This window comes from Lacerta agilis, chromosome 5, assembly GCF_009819535.1.
Source record: "Lacerta agilis isolate rLacAgi1 chromosome 5, rLacAgi1.pri, whole genome shotgun sequence".
Lineage (NCBI taxonomy): Eukaryota > Metazoa > Chordata > Lepidosauria > Squamata > Lacertidae > Lacerta > Lacerta agilis.
Genome location: NC_046316.1, coordinates 85,225,005 through 85,251,636, shown reverse-complemented (window position 1 = coordinate 85,251,636; position 26,632 = coordinate 85,225,005). Strand labels below are relative to the sequence as shown.

General features: G+C 44.0%; 1 protein-coding gene across 2 annotated transcripts in view; it reads right to left on the bottom strand.

Moving 5' to 3' along the window:
• Nucleotides 1-26,632, bottom strand: part of KCNMB2 (potassium calcium-activated channel subfamily M regulatory beta subunit 2) — a 290,976-nt gene that overhangs the window by 181,721 nt on the left and 82,623 nt on the right. Inside the window, exon 1 of one of the 2 annotated variants that reach the window (XM_033150682.1) lies at nt 18,285-18,360. The exons of the other annotated variant lie outside the window; for it this stretch is intronic. The gene's annotated coding sequence lies outside the window, so the exon portion shown is untranslated. Of the gene's footprint in view, nt 1-18,284; nt 18,361-26,632 lie in introns of those variants that run through there. 2 annotated transcript variants of the gene reach the window in all.

Sequence of the window (26,632 nt, the reverse complement as noted above, 5' to 3'; positions counted from 1 at the left end):
TCAAAACCAGCACCTTAAACCTGACCCTGTACTCCACCAGGAGCCAGTGCAGCTGGAAAAGCACTGGATGAATGTGGTCCCGCGGCGAGGACCCCGTAAGGAGTTTCTGGGATATTGTGGAGGATCTTAACATCTTGGACCACAGGCCCGTTTCCATTGGAATGTGTAGTTCTGCACTGTGAGGCAGAGACAAATCACCTACCCTCTAATTCTTTCAAAACAATAACGACTGTTTATTGCTAACTGGCTCTTTAAAGAGTCCCCAACGCACCCCTTCACATCAATTCAGCACAAACAACAAGGGTACACCTGCCATGTGCCACTTCAGTTCCAGCTGTTTCAGTGTGTCTTTCTAATCCCACACTGCCATCTGACTCTGAAATTTAGGAGTATTTGCTCAAGGGTATAAACAAGCCTTCTCAGGAAGCAGAGAGGAAACAAGAGTGGAAGAGAGCAAGAGAGAGAGAGAGAGTATATTGGTGCAAAGCACAGGAGGGACCCAAAACCATCTTCATTGTAAAGCCCTAGAAAGACCCACGTTGGTCATAGAATCATAGAGTTGGAAGAGACCACAAGGGCCATCCAGTCCAACCCCCTGCCAAGCAGGAAACACCATCAAAGCATTCCTGACAGATGGCTGTCAAGCCTCCGCTTAAAGACCTCCAAAGAAGGAGACTCCACCACACTCCTTGGCAGCAAATTCCACTGTCGAACAGCTCTTACTGTCAGGAAGTTCTTCCTAATGTTTAGGTGGAATCTTCTTTCTTGTAGTTTGAATCCATTGCCCCGTGTCCGCTTCTCTGGAGCAGCAGAAAACAACCTTTCTCCCTCCTCTATATGACATCATTTTATATATTTGAACATGGCTATCATATCACCCCTTAACCTTCTCTTCTCCAGGCTAAACATACCCAGCTCCCTAAGCCGTTCCTCACAAGGCATCATTTCCAGGCCTTTGACCGTTTTGGTTGCCCTCCTCTGGACACGTTCCAGCTTGTCCGAGCACTTGACTCCAAAGCTTAGCTAGAGACAGCCTTAAGCAAAAGGTGACTAGCTGGTTACTGCCTTTTGTAATAGCAGCATTTTATGGATGGCTGTTTACAGGTGGCTGCATGCTGCTAAAGATCACTCAAATAGCCAGAGGCGACTTTAGGCCAGTGCAAGCAGGGCAGCAGCAGTCGAGGAAGGTGCCTGATAAGAGCTTGCCGGGTTTTGGAAAGGAGGCACGAGGGCTCTAACAGGGTCCTACCTCCTTCCCAAAGTGTCAAATGTTGGCCTCACACAGGGTGGCATATTACAAAGGTCTGCCGCTGCAAACAGTGGTATGGATCTTCATGTCAATCCTTCATTATTATTTTTTGAAGCCTGGAAGCTTTCGGCCTGCTGACTCAGAGCAGAATGTCTTTCAGATCAGGGCTGAAATACAGATTCACGGTGGAATGATTGCAGTACCAAGGGATACGCTTTTTTGTTGGCTAAAGGTATATGCTAGGCTTCCTCAACCTCAGCCCTCCAGATGTTTTGAGACTACAATTCCCATCATCCCTGACTATTGGTCCTGCTAGCTAGGGATCATGGGAGTTGTAGGCCAAAAGCATCTGGAGGGCTGAGGTTGAGCAAGTCTGGTATATGCTGACCTTTCCGCTCATCGGGGACCATCACAGGTTAGGAACGGAACATAGTACACTTTAGATGTTGCTGGACTCCGGCTCCCATCAGCCACAGCCCAAACAGGCAATGGTCAAGGATGATGGGAGTTGTAGTCCAACCTGGAGGGCAACATGTCAGCTGCCTTTAACACAGAGAATAAGAAACAAACCACAGAGCATAAGCAATGGAACACAAAACAGAATAAAACCAAGCCAGCAGCAAAAGTGGACAGCGTCGCTGCAGCTTACCTGGACAGGGCTGAGCTGGGGCCAGGTGTCTGTGAGGTCACTTCTGAACGGACCCACCAGCAGAACAGTCCAGTGTTCCTGCTTGTGCATCTGTGCAGTTCTGGAACTTGCAGGTGCCCAGTCCCCCCTCCAGGTAAGCAGCAGCGATGCCACAGGGGGAGGGCAGTTTTATGCCTCCCCCCTCCCCACACTGCTACTGATGTATGCTGAGTTCAACATCAGCACTTGCACCTGGAAAAGGAGCTGCCAACTGGCTAAGCAAAAAACAAAACAAAACAAAACAAAACAAAACAAAACAAAACAAAACAAAACAAAACAAAACAAAACAAAACAAAACAACAACAACAACAACAACAACCACCACCAGTAGCCTGGCCTGGTCCTTTCCTTTTAATAGTTTTGATATGCAGAAATTAGCAGGATAATTTTTTCAAGGGGTGGAGCTAAATTGTTTCACCTTCTAATTGCTGTGGTTCAAACAACTTTTAAAGAGGTCAGCCACACAGGCCAGTTTCAAAGCTGGCAACTCCCAAGTTAGGGGTGAAACAGGCAAGATCTGAAGTTCATGCAGGATGGGTTTAATAAGTGCTCTGTGATCCAATCTTCTTAAAATCTAGGCTGCTGCCTTCTGAACGACCTGTAATTTAGTGGGCTGTAAAACTCCTGAAAGTAGAGACAGTTAAATTGCTTAATTTAAGTTATGTCTGGTACAGATATCTGGAGGAGAGAAGTAGATTGCAGACATGACAGAGAAGTGCTGGGAGTGAAAGCACAAGTCGACTGCGCACTCTGCTCCTGTTAGCTTATCATCATGTCCAAAAGGGTTCTCAAAGCTTATGAAATGCCAGCCCTTTCTAAATGTACTGCAGAGAAACTCAAAAATCCCTTGAAACAAAATAAAAAACTTCCTTCCAATAGCACCTTAGAGACCAACTAAGTTTGTTATTGGTATGAGCTTTCGTGTGCATGCACACTTCTTCAGATACACTGAAACAGTATAAACAGTATAATCTGAAGAAGTGTGCATGCACACAAAAGCTCATACCAATAGCAAACTTAGTTGGTCTCTAAGGTGCTACTGGAAGGAAGTTTTTTTATTTTGTTTCGACTATGGCAGACCAACACAGCTACCTACCTGTAACTCATAAATCCCTCCTGCCGCCTACAGGGCAATACCCAGTGCATAGAGAAGAAAGTGAGTCCGCCTCCAGAGTTAACGTACTGTGCGCCAGGGACTCTATACATTGAGAAGAGCTAGGTACCTACACAGGTAGAGTCAGTAGGGACCAGCTTTTGGTTTTCGTTTTGGGGGAAAGATAGGTATGCACCATGCTCCCTACCATCTCACCGCCTTCCAGGAAGCTGCCTGCCAATTGCAAATAGGTCACGCCAAAGCACCTCTGCTTGTACAGGATTGTTGATTGTCTCCATTACCTTCTGCCGATGTTTTTTTTTTCTATGTAGGACATTGTACAAACCTATGTTTTAGGGAAATGTTATCCCTGTCACATCTCAAGCAGCTTTAAATGTTTTAATTAAAAGTAATCACATCAAACCTGAGTGCATCAATTGCACCCCCTCCACTGGCTGAATTTCAGTTGTTAAAGGCACCCAACATTTCCCCCTTTTCTTTTTAACACCAATGATTCCACTTGCTTCAAGCTCAAGATCACTTTTTGAGAATCGTGGGCTGACGTCTTACATCCAAGGGGGTCTGGCAAGTAATTTGGCTCTGACTTTTAAGCATCTTCTGACCTCCTCATTGCTTTTGCTTGTTAATAGTTGAAGGGCACATCTGATTAGGTCACCATCATTTTGTTGTCGTTTAGTCGTGTCCGACTCCTCATTGCTTTTGCTTGTTAATAGTTGCAGGGCACATCTGATTAGGTCACCATCATTTTGTTGTCATTTAGTCGTGTCCGACTCTTCGTGACCCCATGGACCAGAGCACGCCAGGCACTCCTGTTTTCCACTGCCTCGCGCAGTTTGGTCAAACTCATGTTGGTAGCTTCTACCATCATTTTAGAGCAGGCCAAATAAGCACTTTGGGAAAGAATCGAAGGCAGGTATATTTTTAAGACCAAAACTTAAGCCAGTGAAATTTATTGCCTGAACATATTGTATCAAGTGCCCAAGAACCTTCTTGGCATGCTTAGCTTTTATTGTGTCTCAGCTGGAACTTAATGGAGTCAAAAGTAATCCAAAGCCTGTTAATTGATGCTATCACAGGTGTCTGTGGTATCCATTCACATACACCCCTCAGAGGAGTGTAGGTCCTACAGTGTAATTCACTCAGTCACCCTTATTTGGAGACATATCAGAAGAGCATTTTTATTTATCTGGAAATATTCATTTATGTGTTTAGAATGGAGCTGAGCAAATGCTGCCTTGGCAGAGTGGTCTAATTGGCCATGTTTCTACGACAGTAAAATGGAACTTCTCATGTACAGTGTCAGTATCATATAGTACTTTGGGATAGTAATTTCCTGAGGTGGGTGCTACTTAGTTTCTCTTTCCCCTAAACATATTTGTCTTTTGCAAATGTCTGAGTTCCTCTGAGCATGCTAATAACTCCCTCGTGTTTTTCAGTGGCTCCATTTTCACTACAATCTACCAACTTCATCTGGTACACTGGCTGAGACCCTACCTGCCCACAGACTGTCTCACCAGAGTGGTGCATGATCTGGTTATCTCCTACTTGGACTGCTGCAATGTACTCTACATGGGGCTACCTTTGAAGGTGGCTTGGAAACCACAACTAATCCAGAATGTGGCAACTAGACTGGTGACTGGCAGAGACCACCAGGACCATATAAAAACCGGTCCTAAAAGACCTACATTGGCTCCCAGTATGTTTCTGAGCACAATTCAAAGTGTTGGTGCTGACCTTAAAGCCCTAAACAGCCTCAGCCCTGCATACATGAAGGAGCGTCTCCACCCTTATCATTCAGCCCAGACACTGAGGTCCAGCGCCAAGGACCTTCTGGTGGTTCCCTCATTGTGAGAAGTGAAGCTACAGGGAGCCAGAGAGAGGGCCTTCTCGGTAGTGGCACCTGCCCTATGGAATGCCTCCCTCCATCAGATGTCAAGGCAATAACTAAACAACCTTTAGAAGACACCTGAAGGCAGCCCTGTATCAGGAAGTTTTTAATGTCTGAAGTTTTATTATGTTTCTATATGTGTTGGCAGCTGCCCAGAGTGGCTGGGGCAACCCAGCCAGATGGGCCAGGTATAAATAATAGAATTATTATTATTATTATTATTATTATTATTATTATTATTATTATTATTATCATCTTGTTGGCAATCAGCAGTTGGGTTTGCTTTTAGAGGGAGCTGTGTAGGGACTGGGCAAAACCCATCAGCAAGTTCTCTTGCACAGACTCAGTTGAAATGAACCAGAACTTTGCAAGAACACGAAGTTGCTTTAGTGGTGCATTTCAATAAATCTTTTTTCAGGAGAACCTCCCTGTGGATTATGGTCATTGCCAATAAGAATTCCTAAGTGGAATTCCCAACACACACAAGCTCAAAGAGACTACAAACATCAATGTAGTTTTAGAATAAAGATACAGAAGGATAGATAAAGAGGCAGGGAATGAACGAATATAGGGCAGTAACTCTGACTTACCTACCATTGCAGTTACAGATGAGAAAAGCAAACAATTCCACGAAAAGGCAAGTGATTCAGTCATTTAAGACACTTAAAAAGAAAATGCATTTGATGCAGCATTTCATATATAGGACAGAATGCAGTAAGACATCATTAAGTTTAGACCCAGAAGCCATTTATGCAGCAAATGGAATCGTCCACACACTTCCAAGGGGCAATAAATGTTAAGGTATATTATGGGAGTATGTATGCTGTACGCTCACTTCCCTCTATTACAATTTAGAGTCGTATTGCTTGAATTGCACTTTGCCTTTGGTTATTCAACACCTCCTCTACTCCTAGATCATGTTTTCTTTTTCCACAGTATGTCAGAGACAGGCCAGGGATAGTGGACTTGCTTCTGGATACACAGGTGCAGATTTCTCCTCTGCCAGTCAAATTGCGGTACAGCAAGAAAAAGGGCATGCACGTTCTTCCAACTTGGGGTGAGATTGCAGCAAACCTACGAGGCTGGATCTACCGTTAGGCAGAGCACAACAGCACTCTGTTCACTTCTGATCCCCAGCAACCAGTATTCAGAAGCATATCATCTCTGAACTTAGTCATAGAATCACAGAATTGTAGAGTTGGAAGGCACTCTGAGGGTCATCGAGTCCAGCCCCCCTGCATTGCAGGAATCTCACCACAGCATGCATGACAGATAGCCACCCAACTTCTGCTTGGAAACCTCCAGTGAAGGAGAGTCCACAACCTCCCAAGGGAGACTGTTCCTCTATTGGACACATCTTGCTGTCTGAAAATTTATTCCTGATATTTAATTGGAATCAGAGTTGGCATTCATTGATTATGAGCCATTGTTTCAGCTAGCCACAGGTGTAGTCTCCCCACCCACCCCCCGTAATCACTGGTGGTCAAATATAACAATGAGTAATGGTCAAAGGAGAAAGGCGAAACAGAGAGTACAGATATACAGACAATGATAGTAAGTAGCATTTGATCTGTTTTGCAATATCAGGGACATCCTCAATTCCTTGTGATGCGGAGAGAATAATTGGGTGCACTCTTCCCACCTTGGATCAAATCTATGCCTCCAGGTGCTATAAGAAGGCTGCAGAGATAGTTCAGGATAGTGCCCCGGAAATGATTATAGGGTTATAAAGACCAGGACTAGCTGCCTGAGAAACAGTTTCTATCCAAAAGCGATTTTGGTTTTAAATGCAGTGTAAGGCAGTCTCTAAGGGAGTATCTGTATTTAGTTGTGGGGCATCAGAGTTTTTTAGGGGGCTAACCAGGTAGGGTATTAAAGTTTAGGAGGCTAATTATGCATAGGCGGGATGGGGAATGAGTCGACAGGCATTTTCAGGGTAGTAGGCTTGTTGGATTTTGCATGTTTGATGTAGATTTTTCAATTTCATTGTTCTGCATGGGACAATGACAATAAAGATTATCGTATCGTATCGTATGTCCAAAGCATCATTGCCTACAAACAAATCAAAACAAATCAAAACAAATGAAAACAGTAATTTAAACAGAAGACAGCCACGTTTTAATGGCAAGAAAAAGATGAATTTCTCAAGGTGACAGCATGTGATGGCTTTCATTCTTTTCTGCATGATCTATTGTTTCCTTTAACACAAATATGAAGACTCTCCATGGGGAGAATGAGTAGTTTAACTGCATGGGATGATTGGCAGAACAGCTGGATAGTTCAAGCATGCCTCTCTATCCTCTTTTCCCTCCTTTTGGTTTACTTCTAAGATGCCAATTTTCATGATATATAATTTTCGTTGGGATTGGAAATTGGAATGGACGAATGAAACCTTAATTATAGGCAATGGAAGAGAAAAATCTCCCTATTTTTTTATAAAGGCAAGGAGTGAGATTGGGGGAAGGTGGGGGAGAGAAGGGGAAGAAATAGGAAGAACCACTGTCAGCACAAAAGAAAAAAAGAATCTGAACTAGGGCCTGAGAAATCTGCTCATCAAACTTAGTTACATTTGAGGATCTCAAGGAAATCCTGTGTGATCCAATCCAGAACTGGAGCTCCTTTGTGAGTTGTTGGAAAGCTCTTAGGGCAGAAGAGAAGAATGTAGGTTATCACATGGCTGGGCCTTTTCCAGAGAGAATACCAGCTAAGGGATCTGACTGAGGGGTTAAGACAAAAGTTGCAGTCATCCTTCCATGTGAACCAAGTGTGCCTTTCAGAATGTACCTTGAGCCCCTTTTCAGCTGCACATTGCAGAGTCGATATTGAGTGGGCAAATTGTATTTCAGAAATACTTGTCCACCGTTACAGAGCTTCACACTGGGACCTTCCTTTGTGGGAAACACATAGATCAGGGGTAGAGCACATGATTTGCCTGTAGGAAGTTCTAGGTTCAATCCCCAGTGTAAGGACTCTCAGTAGTTTCTCATGAGGAACCAGGCTGACTCCGAACTTCTACAAACTAAGTTCTTTATTGTGCAGATATTTACAGTGGAGATACAGTTAAGACGTCCAGCTCATCCCTCCGCAGAGTCCGGTAATGTCCGTTTCCGGTTTTTAGTCCAACATAAGAGGCGCGGGATTCTGAACCCCCACCTCCCCCTTCCATGTCCTTCCTCCCTACGAAAACGGGGCACGGGAAAAGGTCCCTGTCCCCCACTTCCTGCTTGGTGCTGAGGCTCTCCGACGTTGCCACAGCCCCTGCCCTGACTTCCTGCTTCCATCTCCCCCTCCCCACTGGAGGATCGGTCGCTTCCTCCGCTCGAGGATGGTGGTTCCCTGTATTGCAAATGACCCGGGAACGCTACCTGCCTGGGCGAGGGGGGTTTCCTGACACCCAGCATCTGGAGGTAGGGCTATTAAACATGCTTTTTTTTTGAAATAATGGAAAACAACTCCTAGTGTAGGCATAAACAATATTGAACTAGATGGACCACTGGAATGACTCAGCATAACATGGCTTTTTAAAAGATCAATGATAAGGTCTCACTAAAGAAGGGTGAGCCTGCCAATTTTGCTTTCTCTTCCTGTTTCTCATTTTCCAAATCCTAAAGTTCAGTTCTCAACATTTCTGCATTGGTTTGCAATTTTTTTAAATAAGAGAACTCATGAAATTTCACATGCATTTTTTGTGCAAATCTCTCCTAAATATACACATTTTTGTTAGGCAATTTTGCCTAATATACACCACTTTGCAAAGCTATTTCCCTTTATAGAAACCATTTTTCTACACATTACTTAGTTGGAAAATTGCATTGCAAAATTTGGAGAAGTTCAAATTTTGAAGGATGGCTTTTTCATGTATTGTTTCAGAAAGTGCAAGATATTAAATAGTGGTTGTGGGGGGCAAATTACTGCCAGCAAATAATATCTGGCTTGAAGGATTTGCACTGGCTGTCAACCTGCTACCGGGTGAAGTTCAAGGTGTTGATACTAACATATAAGTTGTGTCTCCTGGTATGCCCTGCAGAGGACCTTAAGGTCCATAAATAGCAACACTCTAGAGGTCCCGGGCCCTAAGGAAGTCAGATTAGCCTAAACCAGAGCCAGCTCCTTTTCAACACTGGCTCCAGTCTGGTGGGACACTCTGTCTCATGAGACCAGGGCCCTGCGGGATCTGATTTCTTTCTGCAGGGCCTGTAAGACTGAGTTGTTCCGCCTGGCCTTTGGCTTGGAATCAACTTGATCCCCTCCAACTCTTTCCTTTTTCCTTCTATGATGGAACTCCTATTTGGGGACTTCCTTGGCTTTTTTCTGGCCCACGTAGGACCAGTCTGGATAGTTGGCCTTGGTGAAGATTTGACGTTTCCTTCCCCAAACAGTTTTTGATTTGAGTTTCTACTGAAATGAGGCTGCATTTTAATGTTGTATTTTAATCTTGTTTTTAAGTTGTATTTCAATCAATCGTTTTTATACTTAGTGTTAGCTGCCCTGAGCCCGTTCTTGGCTGGGGAGGGTGGGGTATAAATAAAATGTATGTATGTATGTATGTATGTATGTATGTATGTATGTATGTATGTATGTATGTATTATACAGCTCAGGACCAGGTTACATGAGAAACGACTGTATCCCTTGAACACCCAGCAGACTGCTGCAGTCTGCTCTCAGAGAATTTACAAGCAGCTTAAATTTACCTGCTGTACTGAAGAAGAAGGGCTGGGGGTGGGTATTTAATTTTATATTTCCCCATGGCTGCAGTGCAGAAAATCACGAGGAAATGTAAATCCAAGTTGAACATATCCCCATCCTCGCACTATATAAACTTCTTCCTCATTTGTTACAAAGTCAAAACAGCATGACATTTTGACAACTGATTTCTCCCCCTCTATAGGAGAAGACACTTGTCTTTTTCAGACACATTCTTCTCTGTCCTTCAAAGGCCAGGGTTCCAGCCTTCCTGAGAAAAAAAAAGTTATCTTCTATGAGCTATTCTGAGAATAACTCACAGCAGCACTGTGGACTGTGAAGGATTATATTGTGTTGCTGATTGCCACATAATTAACAACAAGTGTCCATGCTTTGCACAGAGGTTACAAAAAAACAAAGAGAAAAGTTTTGGAAAATGGCAAGTAAAAGGGATGCGATAGAGGTGTATAAAATCATGCAGGAAAATGGAGAGGGAACCTCCTCAATCTTCCTCTGATGGTACTGGAACTCTGGTATATACTGGAATATCAGTGGGGCCCGGACTGACTCCAACTCCAAAGCTGAGGCTGCTGAAGAGGTCAGAGACCATCTTGGCTGTGTGTCCTGGAAGACCTGCTCCCTACCTTGCAGGCATTTCCCCACCTGGCTTTGGAGAAAGGGGTCCGGACTGACTCCAACTACAAAAGCAGAGGCTGCTGAACAGACTTGTAGACTGGAGGATTGCTTAGGGGCTTGTTGCTGTTGTTTATATTAATCTTGTGTATCTTTATTTTAGACCTTCCACAAATTTGGTGGAAACTGTTCAATTTGGCCGTGCACTTCGGGAGAAGAAAAGGCTGCCGTGGGTATCAGGTTAGTCACTGTGAACGTGATGCAACTGGCTCACATTTCATACACAAACGTTCTTGCCAACCAAATGATGGCAGCCGAAAATGGTGTTAGGAGAAGACAGAGATGTATGTCAGTCAGTATTCAGCTTAGCATAAGGAACACCATTTTATAGTTTGGGTAACCATTTTATAAAGTACATGACCAGGGAGTGAACTCAGGAGTCTGAAGTGAAAAACAACTCCTAATAGGCCATAGGAAATGTGTGGGCAGCTGAAACAGCAACTACTGATAACCGCAGATCTGGTCAGAGACAGGTCAGGCTACAGAACACAGAATGAGGAACTGGTCTTGGATATGGGAGGGGGAGCGGGTGCTAGCGCAAGGCGGAAGGGGGGGGGTTGTGAGCCTGTTGTAAGCAAATAGTGTCCGGGCGGAATTTCTGAAAATTGTTGAAATGTTATTTGCAGATGCATTGCTTGCAAAATTTCTAAGGAGGAGCAGACAGGCCTATGGGTATTTGACACATTTTTAGTTTGGGCATATTCAAAATTTCAACAAATCCTGTGTTGTCTCCTATTTGTTGAATTTTAGGCTGCAAATGCCTCGGGTCAGTGTGTGATCCTTTACATTTATGAATGGCAAAGCAATGATGAAACGTAACAGTTTGTAAAATGAATGCAATCTTCTTTACACAAGCATGGTCAGGACTTGAGTGCAGTTCATCCCTGAAGGTTGTCTATTTTTTTTGTTTTGAAACCTAAATGCTTCCATGGCTATTAAATTCCAATGAGATAATAAGATCAATGGTGAAGCCCTCTTTTTTCTAGCCTTACAACTAGCACACAAAATTGTTCACCAGTGACCTGCAGCAATACGAACATGGGCAATGGAGCAAAGCAACAACAATTTATTGCTATTTGAAAGTCATGAGTGGTCTATAATCTGGATGATTATATCCAGAACAATTTCTCAAAGAATTCCCAAAACAGATAACAGCAACAGACCTATCTGTAAAGAAATAGGGGGCTTTAAGACGGTACCAATAAACTTCTGAAGATATAAATGAACCACATGGCATAACATAAGATGGCAAGGGCTGTGGCTCAGTAGATAAGAGTATCTGCTTTGCATGCAGAATGTCCCAGGTTTAATCTCTTGCGTCCCCAGGTAGGTCTTGGGAAGACTCCCTGTATGAAACCCTTGAGAGCCATTCCCAGTCAGTGCAGACAATATTCTAACACATTATGTGGCAGCTTCCTATGTTCCTGTGTCCGAAAATTTTTACACATCACCTGGAAAGACAGTCAAACTAATATCAGTGTACTGGAAGAAGCAAAGAGCACCAGTGTTGAAGCCATGATTCTTCAACATCAACTTTCTTGGACTGGTCATGTTGTGTGGATGCCTTATGATCGTCTTCCAAAGCAACTACTCTATTCCAAACTTAAAAATGGGAAGTGTAATGCTGCTGTTCAACAAAAGAGGTTTAAAGACTCTCTCAAGGCAAATTTTTAAAAAAGTAGTATAAACACCAAGAATTGGGAAACACTTGCCTGCAAGCACTCCAATTGGAGAACAGCCTTTACCAAAGGTGTCATGGGCTTCGAAGACACTCGAACTCAGGACGCAAGGGAGAAACGTGCAAAGAGGAAGGCATGGTTGGTAAATCCACACCATGATCAACTCCCGCTAGGAAACCAATGTCCCCACTGCGGAAAGACGTGTGGATCCAGAATTGGCCTCCACAGTCACTTACGGACTCATTGTCAAAACCGTGTTTATGGAAGACAATCAGCTACGAGTGATCGCCAAAGAAGAAAATAAGAAGATGTTATCAACATAATGGATTCAGCTATGTAGTGGTACTGAGAAAACAGCTGCTAGGAATCAACAGTGACCATCAGGTAAATTGAAATGGAGACTTCCAAATCTGTATACAGGTTTGATATATTTCCAACCATGCTTGCCTAAGACATTTAGCTGAATGAATGAATGAATTTATTTTTACGGTCACAGACCAACTTACTAAATCAATAATACAAAAATAATATATTAAAATTTGCACAGCAAAACCATACACGCATATATACGTATACAGCAGCATTTAAAATATATAGATTAGAATTGGGGCATTAAAATATGGCCTAAAAATTGCCATTTAGAAGACATTTAGCTGCCTGAAGCAGATCCCAAATGTTGCCCCCTTCCCCTGCAAGACCACAGAATGGTAGAATTGGAAGAGACCCCAAGGGACATTGCATTGAAAAGTCTTACTGCATCATACAGAGAACTCAAGATCTTCTGCATGCAAGGCATTACATTTCTTCAAGAACTGTATTAACCAAGTCAATATGAACATGCAAACTCCCCCTGCTGAATCAGATTAGTTCCCAGTGGCAGCTGGACAAGACAGAGGAGCTTTCAAGCAGGGTAATAGTATTATTATTTTTTAATAAAAAGGAAGAATCCCCCCCCCAATTACCAGTATCTGTTCTCTCCCTGTTTAAAATTTTATAAACCTTTTTCATCTAAACCTCACATTCCAAAGATACAGAGATGTTTGCTTAAACCGGAGCTAAGCAAACATTTCTGAATTTTCCAATATGCACCAGGCACAGAAAAAAAACACCATCGATCCGGCAGACTAGATGTTTTTGTTATTTACATTCCAGTGTGTGTGCATCCCTCACATATACTTTGCTGAGAACAGATGCAAAGTACACATTTGAGGCTATTCAATACTAGACAGTGTGGCACTGGCAGCCAAAACCATTTATTTATGGCATCCCACCCCCCTTCTTTGTCTTCCTAGCAAAAGCCTCATCTCACTACAAACAACTTATTCATGTAAGTAACACTGGAATGTACAAAGCAAAATAAAAAAGTCTTACAGAAAGCAAGGTTAAGTAAGGTGTTAGGTTTTCCCAACTTCAATAAACATTCTGATTCCCTGGCGGCAGCTGCATTGACTGTTGAAATTCAATGACTGACCTCTTCTCCTTCAGAAGCTGAACTGTTTGTGAACATTCTGTGTCATCATGTCAGCACAGCTCACAAGTGAAAACAGGGAATTTGAATGCAACAGGTGGAAAGCTTTAAAAGCTCAAAGCAATGTAATATTTCTTAAAAGTCGAAACAAAATAGAAAATTCTTTTCAGTAGCACTTTAGAGACCAACTGTGTTTGTTCTTGGTATGAGCTTTCGTGTGCATGCACACTTCTTCAGATACACTGAAACAGAAGTCACCAGATCCTTAAATATAGTGAGGGAGTGGGGAGGGGTATTACTCAGAAGGGTGGTGGGAATGGGTGATCAGCTGATAGGTGTGGAAAACCTGTTGATGACTCTTGTTGACGACGACCTGTTGACTACGATTTCTTAAAAGGACTGCTTTTACTGCTTGATGCAAAGGAGAAGAGACTCCCTAAACCCAACTTACAGGGGGACACTTAATGGAAAATCTTCTACTAGCTATATATATATGCTTGCCATTTAGGCCACATTAAAAATTATGGTCCTTGGGAAAAGCAATTTTTAATATTCTGGGCCTAATGTTGCCAGTGTCATTCTGACACTAATTCACCCAATGAATTTTGCACTTTTGTCATAAAAGTGTCACCCACACATCGTTACCAAATGAATTACACCGCAACCCACTTAGAGCGTCCTTTAATGTAATAAAATTCTCCTTAAAGGAAACATTTGATATGATGAGTGAAATCAAATTACTGTGGTTTGTCCCTGGTATAGCAATTCTTCTCCTAATGAAGATTTAATGAAAACAATCATTCTACCGGGCTTCACAGAGCTGGGAACTTTTTGCCACCACACAACCTGTTTCAGAATAGTGTTCTTAAAAGCAGATTTACAGGGCAATTCTATATTTTATGTGGGACTCCAAAGTAAGACCCATTAAGTTCAATGAGCCTTACTCCCAGACAGATAAGTGGGTATAGGACTGCAGCCTTAAAACAATAATATTACCACCTAGCAAAGCAACACTTTTTAAAAAAATTTTTTGTACAATTCAAGCTTTCCCACATATTTTTTCCAATACTTATTTCCAGCAGCAGACTATTTTATCATCCCCAAATACATCCTATTCATTAGGCTCTAATCTCATTGTTTGCCAATGAAACATTTGAGACATTTAGCAGACTCAGATGGTTTCAAACAGGAAGTCACCAGTCCAGGTTGAGATTCCGAATAGCTCAGTGAAGTGTATCCATGAGTGCTATGTATTTATTCTCTCATTATACTCCTATTTCCTTCCTCGCTATGGGTAAATAGAAAATGACAAAGATCCAAACCTGATGCATCAACTCCCATAGAATAATTGACTCATTTTTGTTATTTTATTTTTAAAAATCACTATTTTTAAATTATTATTAGAATCATAGAATCATAGAGTTGGAAGAGACCACAAGAGCCATCCAGTCCAACCCCCTGCCAAGCAGGAAACACCATCAAAGCATTCCTGACAGATGGCTGTCAAGCCTCTGCTTAAAGACCTCCAAAGAAGGAGATTCCACCACACTCCTTGGCAGCAATCTTCTTTCTTGTAGTTTGAATCCATTGCCCCGTGTCCGCTTCTCTGGAGCAGCAGAAAACAACCTTTCACCCTCCTCTATATGACATCCTTTGATATATTTGAACATGGCTATCATATCACCCCTTAACCTTCTCTTCTCCAGGCTAAACATACCCAGCTCCCTAAGCCGTTCCTCATAAAGCATTGTTTCCAGGCCTTTGACCATTTTGATTGCCCTCTTCTGGACACGTTCCAGCTTGTCAGTATTTTTATTATTATTATTATTATTATTATTATTATTATTATTATTATTATTATTTACACAGCCCAGCTTGCAACGGTGGGAAGATCTGCCTGGTTATGACAAACCAACCACAGAATAAAGCATACAGAATTTGAACTCCTGCTGCTCTTCTTGGTTATTTTTCTTTCCTTTTTTTATTTGTCACCTGTCTATGGACAGTAAGGGCATATGCTCTGCCTTCCCTAAAAGTCTGATCCTAATCTTTGTGGGGTTTGCAGCCAAAATCACAAGCGCATGCTTTGCTAGACAAGCACAGGACTAGTTCTTGAACTTCTCCGAGAGTAATCTGTGTGTGGTCACTTGCTTTGGGTGGGAACTCTGTAACAAAGGAGAAAATCCTTTATACTTCCTTTTGCCTGTGAGGAGATTCTCCCTTCCCACCATGCCTGCAAGCTGACCAAATATGCATGGCTAAAGCCCTGGCTTTCAGCCATGTTAGTCATGACTACCAACATTTACTTTACTGTAACTCAGAAGTTTTTTTCTTCACACTACTTTAATGTATTTGCTGTCTGCATTCAAATGTAAGTAAACACTTTCCCATCTATCTTACTAAAATGTGTGGTTCATTCTCTGCAACAGGGATGAAGAGGGGGAACTCATTAAATGATCGGACTGTGACCACTTAGAAAAGGATGCTGTGATTACTAAGACCCAGCATGTGTTTCTCTAAAACCAGTAATGCCAGACGAATCTCATTCCTTTTTTGGTAGAGTTACAAGCTTGGTGGAACAGGGGAATGCTGTGGACATAGTGATTTCAGTAAAGGTTTTGGCCAAGTCCACCATGATATTCTTGCCGAGAAACTGGTAAACTGTGGGCTGGACAAGGTAATTTTTAGGTGGATTTGTAGCTTGTTGACTGACCAAACTCAAGAGGGCTCACCAACCATTCCTCATCATCTTGGGAAAAAGTGAAGTGGGGTCTGTCTGTGGGCCCACTGTTGTTCAACATCTTTATAAATGACTTGGATTAAGGAATTGAGGAGTTGCTCATCAGATTTGCAGATTGCACCAAGCTAATGCCACAGAAGACAGAATCAGGATTCAAAATGATTTTAATAGATTGGAGAACTGGGCTCAAACTAACAAAATGAATTTCAATGGGGACAAATGCAAGGTTCTACACTTAGATAAGAAGAACCAGCTGCAAATATAAGCTGGGGTACATGTGAAAAGGATCTAGCAGTCTTAGTAGACCATAAGCTTAACATGAGTCAACAGTGTGATGCAGCAGCAAACAAAAGCGCATGCTATTCTATGCTGCATCAACAGAAGTATAGTGTCCAGATCAAGGGTAGTAATAGTACCACTCTATTATGCCTTGGTCAGACCACACCTGGAGTACTGTGTCCAGTTCTGGGTGACACATTTTAAGAAGGATATTGACAAGCTGGAACATATGCAGAGGAGAGCAACCAAGATGATCAAGGGTCTGGAAACCAAGCCTGATGAGGAACGGTTGAGGAAGCTATGTATGCTTACCGTGGAAAAGAGGAGACTGAGAGGACTATCTAAAGGACTGTCACAAGGAAGATGGAACAAGCTTGGTTTCTCCTGCTCTGGAGAGTAGGACTTGAACCAATGACTTCAAGTTATGAGAAATGAGATTCCGACTAAACTTCAGGAAAAACTTTCTGACGGGAAGAGCTGTTCAACAGTGGAACCGTCTCCTTTGGAAGGTAGTGGACTCTTCTTCCTTGGATGAGCATTTGTCATGTATTATCTAGTTGAGATTCCTGTTGGACTAGATGACCCTTTGGGCCCCTTCCAACTCTACAATTCTATGTTTCTCCAGTGACACTCTGGCCCACAATCACTGAGACAAAAAGTCATTTCAGCATGATTGGATGAAGTCTTCATTAAAACAGAGTAGGGAGCAGTCCTCTTTTCCAGACCTATTAGGAGTGATCACATCCATCTGGAGTGGCACTGGGTATTAAGAGCCATTGGTGGCCACTCCCTTCTTTTTTTTTTAGTGGAAGGAAAGCTTTCTGCAGATGGTCAGAGGCGGTCTTAGTGTTTTGAAAGACTGCGTGGCAGAACCCTGTCATTGAAAGCAGGATCTGTGGCTAAACCCTATTTGACCCTGTCTCTAATGAACCCTGAGAGTGAGCGAGTGAAATATAGGTGGCCCCCTTTCAGCATGAACACAATATTCTTGTCCAGCCGGAGCACTGACCACAGACTTGTGCCAAACCTGCCTGCCATTATACAAAATGATGAACTGCCCGTTCCTTCTTCTTTCCATCGGGGTTTATGCTCGATGACTCTTCTTGACTCAAAGAAACAGACTCCCCACCCCCTGCCTGCACACACACACACACACACCTCTCTCTCTCTCTCTCTCTCTCGGCACGGTGGCGGCGATGGGAAGACTCGGTGTGCATGCTAAGAGCGCAGAGCCCTCGCCGCCCCCCCCCCCGCTTTCAAGGCTCTCGCTCCCCCTCCACTCATTTCCTGCCCCACCTTCTCCTCCCATAGCCGCTGCCTGCTCCTCCATCCTCAACTCCTGTCCCAACCCCGGGGAACAACCCAGCCGGAATGACCGAGAAGAGACCGGCGTGCTGCCTTTGTGACCTCTGTGCATTCATTTCTATTGAAAAGGGGGAGATGGGGGGGGGGGAAACAAAACAACTCTCCGGAAAATACAATGTGGAATCTGTACAACTTGGGAAGCAAAACAAGGATGCTCTCATCACTTCCACAAACTAGCGTTGCGCTCTCGAGAAGGTACAGCTGCCATTCACCAAAACACACTCAGTTCATAATACCGGCAGGTTTCTTCCCCCCTCCCCTCCATTCCTATGATGCGAAGCGAACCCTCCACACCCCTTTGTGCACCCCAAACCTTCTTTTCTCCCGACTCCGCATCCGGCATGTCCAATCCCCTTAGAAACCCCCCCTCCCCCAGAAGCAGCCGAAATGGAACAATACAGCCCTCGGGAGCAGCCAGAGACGCCTTTGTTTCCTACCTCTCAGACTTGTCACATCTTCTCTTCTTCGGAAAAGCCCAAACGCACCGGAGTTGTTGTTGTTGTTGTTGTTGTTTTGGGGATGGGGGTGGGGGTGCGAGGGAAGGGTGGGGGGGTGAGGAGGCGGAGAACCACCACCCTAATTGTTAATAAAGCAGAATCTGGAGGAATCCTCTGACCTGCCACCAGTTGTCGAGTGCCGTCATCCTTACCTCCTGACGTTTAAAGCCTTTTCGGACCATTAATGTCACAACCCCCCCCCCCTTGCTAACTCACGCTCCCTGAATGCTCCATTGCTCAAAATGTCTGAAATAGTTTGGAAGGGCAACGGGGGTTTGACAGGCACACACACCAGACGCTTGGGCTGGGGGATTTCGTTGCGTGAGCTCCCTTTGTGTTGTGGGGTTCCCCTCCCTTCCAAAGGACCAAACCTAACACGTCAAGGAAATTAAAAACAAAAGCAGTATGCCTGAGGTAAGATTTCTTTTAACTTGTGATAGGCATGTAATTTCTGCTCGGTGCTGTAAAAGGGATCTTGCATAAAAATGCAAGGATAATTCTAACACCCCCCTCCTCCTAAAGCTTGCGCTCCCTTCTCCCATGATTCTGGTACTACTAACATGAGACAGGCTTATTCTCTCTGCCTGACAGGTATTTGGGAAAACTTTAAAACAAGCAAAACGGAATTCTTTCAAAGGGAAAAATGGGGAGCTCTATACAGGGCGAACCAGACAAGGGATCTTCCCCAAACAACCTTACTGTGTATTGTTAACTAGGGATGGAGGAGAAATTCCGTTTCATTTGCAACGAACTGATTCACACTTCTCGAAGCAATGTGCAATTTCCCCTTGAAATCTGTACTTCTCCGAATAATGCTGCAAGAAAATAATGTGCACAGTGATGCATATATTGTGTGTGTGGGGGGGTAAGCATAAAAATACATATGCAAGTAAAAATAATGTATCAGATACACTGTATTTGGGGGAATTGCTTGCAAAATGCGTGTGTGCATATTACGATACATGTGCATATTTGGTGAACGTACGTATTATGAGAAATGTGTACAGTGTTAAAATTCAGACAGATATTCAAGAGGACATTTTTTTAAAAAAGAAATCACAAATTTGCTAGAGAAATATGGATATCTGAATTTAAGCCTGGAAGAATAAGAAACGGAAACAGAAATTGGCAGGTTTCACCCACCCCTAAGTTTAATATGCTTCCCTACATTCCTGAACTGTGCAGAGTTCCCCAGAATGTTGCTTTCCTTTGGAGGAGAGATCACTGGGGAGGAGATCATGGTGTTTTGTAATTTATTTACAAAGAGACAAGCAGAGCCCAGGTGGGACCAAATAGCTTAAGTCCTCCTGCAAGCCCCAAATTCACTGCCTCACATCAGTCCCCCCAGGGAGCTGCTCCAAACCAACCCCCTGAGATGCCTCCCAGCTGTCAGCTCATCACTCTCTTCCCCTTTGCTTTGCTCTATGCCTCATTCTGTGTCCTGCTCAGGCAGCGGCTTCTTCTTTTGTTCCTCTTCCCAGACATCGTCAGCTCCTCCTTTCAGTCTGGCAGGCTTGGGAAAGGCACGTGCCCTTCCTGAAACTTCTGATGGTTTTCCCTACTTCCCTTTTTGGAACATTCTGGAGAAGCTCTTACTATCTTGAAACCATCTTTTAAGAATCAGCCCCCATAAAGGGAGATTCATGGACCATTAAGGACACTGAGGTCCTCCTCTGAGGGTCTTCTGGCAGTTCCCTCACTGTGAGAAGTGAAGTTACAGGGAACCAAGCAGAGGCCCATCTCACCAGACGTCAAGAACTACACAACTGAAGGCATCTGAAGGCAGCTCTGAATTGGGAAGTTTGTTTTAATGTTTCACATTTTATTGTGTTTTTATATGTGCTGGAAGCTGTCCAGAGTGGGTGGGGAAACCCAGCCAGATGGGTGGAATAATAATGATGATGATGATAATAATAATAATAATAATAATAATAATAATAATAATAATAATATCATCAACCAGCCTCTAACCTTCTTTTCCCTGGCAAGGGATGTAGCCACACCAGCACTCATCATCTTACATTTTAATAGCAGACTCAATTATCTAGGTACCAAATCTATTTGTAGCCAAAGAAGGAGGTTGTTAGCAGGCTTGGGGGAAGAATGACTGAGCATGCTCAGTGGGCAAGGAATGCTGACTGGCTGTTTGAGGAAAAGGGAAAAACTGTGTGTTTATGTGTTGTGGAAGAAATGGAACATTCTGGAAGCAGGCATGTTTGACTGGTTGGAACCCTGAACACGAGCACCTCAGACTGCAATATGTTGTTGCTGGCCCACTGGTACTATTACCACCCTCAGGACCAGAAACTCTCCCAGTCCTTGCAGAATGTGAAATTAAGGAAGAGAGGTGCTCTTAATTAAGGTCATCAAGCCTAGGACAATAGCATGATTTGAACTTCCTGGTTAGCAGCCATTTTTAAACTGCAGAATGGGCCAGCAATGTTCAGCCACCCTCTGTCATGGGCCTACTTGCCACAGAGGTGGTAAATCAGAGTCTGCACAGTACCACTTTGTAGCTCAGTGGTAACATCTGCTTTTCATGTAGAAGGTTACAGGTATCTCCCAGTAGGAAATATCATCATTCTGAAATTATGGAGAGCTTCTGCCAATCAGAGTAGACAAGGAAAGACTAGATGAACCAATGGTTTGACCGCACTATAAGACAGCTTCCTATGTTCTTATGATTAGACTGTACTGGTTGAACAGCGTCAGTCAAAGTTGGGAAATAATGTGGAGAGAACTCTGTTCTACAGCTGTGGCATCATATGGCTGAAATGGTTTTTCTATCTACATTTTATTTATTTAAAATATTAACATAAACAGATGAAGGTGTCCTATTGAGAATCAGATCATTGGTCCATCTAGCTCTATTGTCTGCTCTGAGTTCCAGCAGATCTCCAGGGTCTCAGGCAAGAAGAGGTCTTTCCTGCCATATCAGGTATGGGGAACCGTTGGACCTCCAGATGTAGCTTAACTCCCATCAGCCCCAGCAAGCATAGCCAATAGGCAAGGATGATGGGAGCTGCAGTCCAGCAAAATCCGGAGGACCAAAGGTCTCCCACACCTGTGCTACCTGAATTTTTAAAACTAGAAATGCCAAGGCAAGACCAGGAGATGTTTTCCATGCAAAACCTGTACTCTGCTACTAAGCTACAGCTTGTCCACAAGGGCCATACATCCACACATCTCCATGTGTCATGTTTCAAGGTTTGGGGAGAGGGGAGCCAACAAACCAGAGGCAATCAATGAAGGAACTGGGGGTGGTGGTCATGATCTCTTATCAGCCCTTATATCAGGGATGGGGAACCTGTGGCTCTCCAGATGTCAATGGGCTGGAGGGACACAGCCAGCATATCCACTGATCAGGGAGAGTGAGGGTTCTAGTACAACATATGGAAGGCCAGAAGTTCCCCATCCCTGCCTTAGATGTTACTGGAACATAGAAAGTCTTTGGCTCTCTGGGTTTCAGTCAGGTGCCTCTCCCAGTCCTACCTGAAGATGCTCAGGATTGAACTTGGGACCTGCTGCATGCAGTTTAGGACCTTGCATACAGGGGAAGGTGGCAGAGCACCTGCTTTGCATGCACTCACTCCTGTTGTACATTGGGCCTAGAAGATCAAGTTCATGCTTGGAAGAAAAGCAACATAAACTTTTTTTTTTGTTTTGGCACGGACCTTTGGGGGTTTTTTGGCACGCAGTTTCACCTCTAGCTCAGTACACTGGCAGGAACACAAACAGGTCTCTCTCTCTCTCTCTCTTCCTCCCTCCCCTCTCCACTCCTCGCACAGCTTCTGTCTTTGATGTTCATTGTGACCCTTGGAAAAGAATGGGTTGGGTCCTGTCTGGTTCCTGATGGCCAAAAAAGCAGAACTGAGCAGTCTGCTGGCACCAGAGCATCAGCGGTGGCAGATGTCAGGCACAATATTGCATGGGCGGACTAGTATGAATGTGTTGGGAAGCTGGCGCAGCTGCGAATCCACAGTGTACCTGCTTCTAAGGTTGAAAAGAGATGGCAGGTGCCCTGCTGCTAGTCCAACGCTTTCAGCAACTATAGAGGGCTGAAATAAAGAGAAGGAAGGTATTGTGACATAGTGCAAGTGGAGAAACCATTCAGGATGGAAGAGATGAGACGGAAACTCTCTCTCTCTCTGTGTGTGTGTGTGTATGTGTGTGTGTGCGCGCGCACGCTACCCAAGATATCGTCCTATCATTTTTATTTTCCTCTCCTTCGCATTCCCACCTTTCAACCCAAGCTGGGCCCTCAAGCTGACTTGCAAAATTGCAATAGGGAAACATTAAAATCGAATTATAAAACAAAGCTGACATTTAAATAAAAACCATTAGCATGCAGAAGAGAGATAAAACTCGAAAAGAAAAACAAGCTGAAAAGGCCTCTAGAGGTTTTTTTTTTTTAAAATACTGCTTTTAAAATGTTGAAAGAGAGTTACCCTGGAGGGTTTCTCTGGAGAGAGAGTTCTGTGGAGGGAGTTTTGTTTCGTCTGGCTATCAACTGCATATGCTCTCAGATGGTACAGCGCTACCACAGCTATAGGGAAGGGACATAGGTCAGCAGTAGAGCAGCTTCTTTGCACACAGAAGGTCTCAGGTTTGAGCCCCAACATCTCCAGATGGGGCAGGGAACCACTCCCTCCTGGGAGGCTGTGGAGGCAATACTGAACAAGACGGTTCATTGGTCTAATCCAGTATAAGGCAGATTTGTTCCCTGAGGTAAAGTGAGTCAACTACCTCAGGCAACAGAGGAGCAGCAAGAGGTTGGGGGACAGACTGGCCCCTCACGAAACAATAATTGGTGGGGTTCTTTTTATGGTATAATGTGACTAAGAAGTGTAATAATAATATAAATAAATAAATGTACAGTGAATGCACCCAGAGGGAAGCAGATGATGACTGCTAATGCTGCTCCCCATCCTCAATGCACTTGGGGCCAAAACTGCCGACATCAACAGTGTGAAAGCAATCTATGTGCATGTTTGTGTGTTTGTGCAAGTGCCAATTCAGGGTGACATATGGTCTGGGTGTCACCTGGGTCTTGTTGAGAAAGCTCTGGATTGCCACAGGTCAACTCAGGTGGCACAGCTGTCCAAGGCAGGAAAGTCAGGCAAGACAGCCAGAGGAGTTTAGTGATTAGAGTGTCAGTCGTGGACCTAGGAGACCAGGGTTCAAGTCCTCATGCAGCCACTGCATGACCTTGGGCCTGCCACTGCCTCTCAGCCTAACCCACCTCACAGAGTTGTTGAGGGGATCAAATGAAGAGTGGGAAAACCACATAGACCACCTTGAGGTGCTTGCAATCGATCGACCAACCAACCAACCAATGGAGAGGTAGATGTTATTGGGCGGGAAGTCCACCTCGGAGAATAGGAGGGACCTACCTGACCAGCTGCATCTTCCTGGGAGAAGGTGAGCGGTGGAAGTTGCCTTTCTAAGTGACTTTCCCAGCTGGCTTCTCCTTCTTCTCACCTGGCCTCTTCTTCCTGCATGATGCCTGGTTCTCTTTGTTGCCTGCCTCATGAATCAGCACACCACAGGGTCGAACATTCCATGCAACAGGATGTTCAATCCTGTGTCATGCAGGGTGTTCCTTCACAAATGGTTTCTCCAAGGGATGTGGGAGCAGCTTGTGAAAGAGCAGTCCACAGGATTCAACTCCATGCACTCAACACCTCCTTTCTCTGCTCCTCTCCTGGCCAAATATTTACTTAGAATCACCCCCAAGAACCCCCTCCACAAACTAAACATTAGCCCTGCCCCCAAACTGATCTAGTGCTAAATCCAGGGTGGGGCAGCTGGTCCCTGGGTTGGCCCAGGTTGGGTTAGAAGCCTGAATCAATCTTGGGACAGTAGGAACTTGAACTCCTCCTGCTGCTGTCATGGTCCCAACAAAAATCTATTCTCTTAACTGCCTTTTGCACATCAAGTGAAGTCTCTAGTGAATATTGGGAGAAGTTCCTTAATGGTACAAGAAGAACTTCAACAGTGGAGCTAGGTGTTTGGCTCTCCCCTGCTTGAGGTCCTCAAGAGGATACTGGACAGGCATCTGATGAAGATGCTCTAGCTCTGTATCTCCTGCATTGTGGTGGACTACATGGTCTACCAAGCTCCTTCCAACTCTATTATTCTAGGAACATATCAAACTGCCTTATGCTGTGTCATGCCATTGGTTCATCTAGCTCAGTATTGTTGACACTGACCGCTGGTGGCTTTCCAGAACTTCAGACAGGATTCTCTTCCACCTCACCTAGACATGCAGGGGGTTGAACCTGAGACTTTCTGGATGCAAGTTAAGACACTCTGTCACTGAGCTGTGGCCCTTCTCCATTCTAGGGGTCTATTATTCTATCCATATCTATGCCAATGTGCACCTCTTTGGTAATACATTGCTCATCCTGCAATTGCACTCCAATTGGAGCTGGGTAACAGCAGCAGTGAGAGAATATTATTGTTAACATAGTGAGCGTAGGAGTCCGCAATCTACCCAAAGTCAATTGGATAGTTTTCACTCAATTTCTTAGAGGACAAGCGATCAGCTATGCGACATGCACAGCCACGAATAATAACACTCTTTGCCTGTCTCGAAAGCAGTTTCTACACAATAAATGAAGGATAATACCCCTTAATGTAAATAATAGTCCACTTCTAGCAAGAACGCATTCAGCCCAAGATGCTGGGAAATCATCATCATCACGGTTAATATGCCACGCTTGTACACGGCTCTCTCCTTCCCTTAAATAATAATAAAAAGTACCTGTTGAAATTTCCCTCTCTTTTTTATTTATTTAAAAAATGACAAAGTAAAAGATTGGAAGAGGGATGGTGGGGGGGGGAGAGAGAGAAGAGACAAGAGGGTAAGATATGGATGTGTTCTAACGGGAGTATCTACAAAGCTAAAAGCTTGTAATTATTTCAAATTATAGTGTGCCAAAAGTGGAGAGAAATTAGGCAGAGCAGGGTTGGAAGGTGGCCTTCTTCACCATACACGCCTCTCCAGACGCTGCCTTGATGTTTCTGCTGTGACTTGATGAAGCTGCAGACCAGCCCCTGTTCCAGAGGGCAGTGTGGTTGGGCCCCAAGACTGCTCCCCCCCAGCCCCCAAATAAACCGAGGTATCAAACACGTCAGCAAATTAGTAGCGCCTTAGAGACCAACTACGTTTGTTCTTGGTATGAGCTTTTGTGTCCATGCACACTTCTTCAGATACACATTTTGTTTTGACTATGGCAGACCAACACGGCTACCTACCTGTGTCAGCAAATTTAGGCTGCCTGGCTTTCCATTTTGGTGTCTGTGGGTCAGAGAACCACAGTGGGAACAGAGGAAGGTGCCTTGTGCTGAGCCAAACCACTGGCCCATCTATCTCAGTATTGTCAACATTCCAAACAGGATATCAGAAAATTCCTAGCAGGATTGACCATGCCCAACCTTAATTGCCAAGGAACAAGAATTCATGGACAGTCCTAATCACCCCGGAGGAAATAGAGGTGGTCCTCAAAAACCAGTATTGTCAACATTGACCGGCAGCTGCTCTCTGGAGTTTGAGACAGGGAGCGTCTCCTAGCCCTAGGTGGAGATACTAGGGATCAAACCTGGAACTTTCACAACAGGTGCCCTGCCAGCGAGCTATATGACCTTTCCCATTTTGCCTGGGTGGCAGAAGGGGTAGGGTTGGTAAGGGATGGCTGCCCTATAGACATGAAACTTAATGGCAAATTAGGCAGATCCTAGAGGGAGGGGGAACCCCTTCTCCCTGTAGGAAAGAAAGAGGCTACTGCACACACAACCTGCAACATTAATTATACTGTGTACTTCCATGTGTAATTAGCTGCTGTATTTGTAACAGAGAGTTGCACTCCCCAGTTATGTATGCATCTATCAAATTCTCGTTATAATTAGGGTGAGTCATAAAGCGATTTTGCATTCCTTGTTCTTGTTCTTTATGCTGGTTCGCTTACAGTCAGGGTGGAAGCTCCCTGAATTCCTTCGCTTCCTCCAAATGCCTTACCTGTTCCGCCTGTTGCGTATCTTGAAGGCAGAAGGGCATAACAAGAAAAAGAGAGAACATCAATCCAGTTGAAGCTGAGGCAAGACTCAGTCCTTTGGCTAAACTGACAGATCCTTAATTTGTTATATTTCAATAGATATAGCTTTCTACTCAATTAACAAGGTGTCTAGAGTCCTCTCTCTAATGTTTGGGGACACACACACACCATTTTTTTTTTGGTTTCAGGAGTCTTGCCTTAGCTTCAGCTGGATTGATGCTCTCTTCCTAT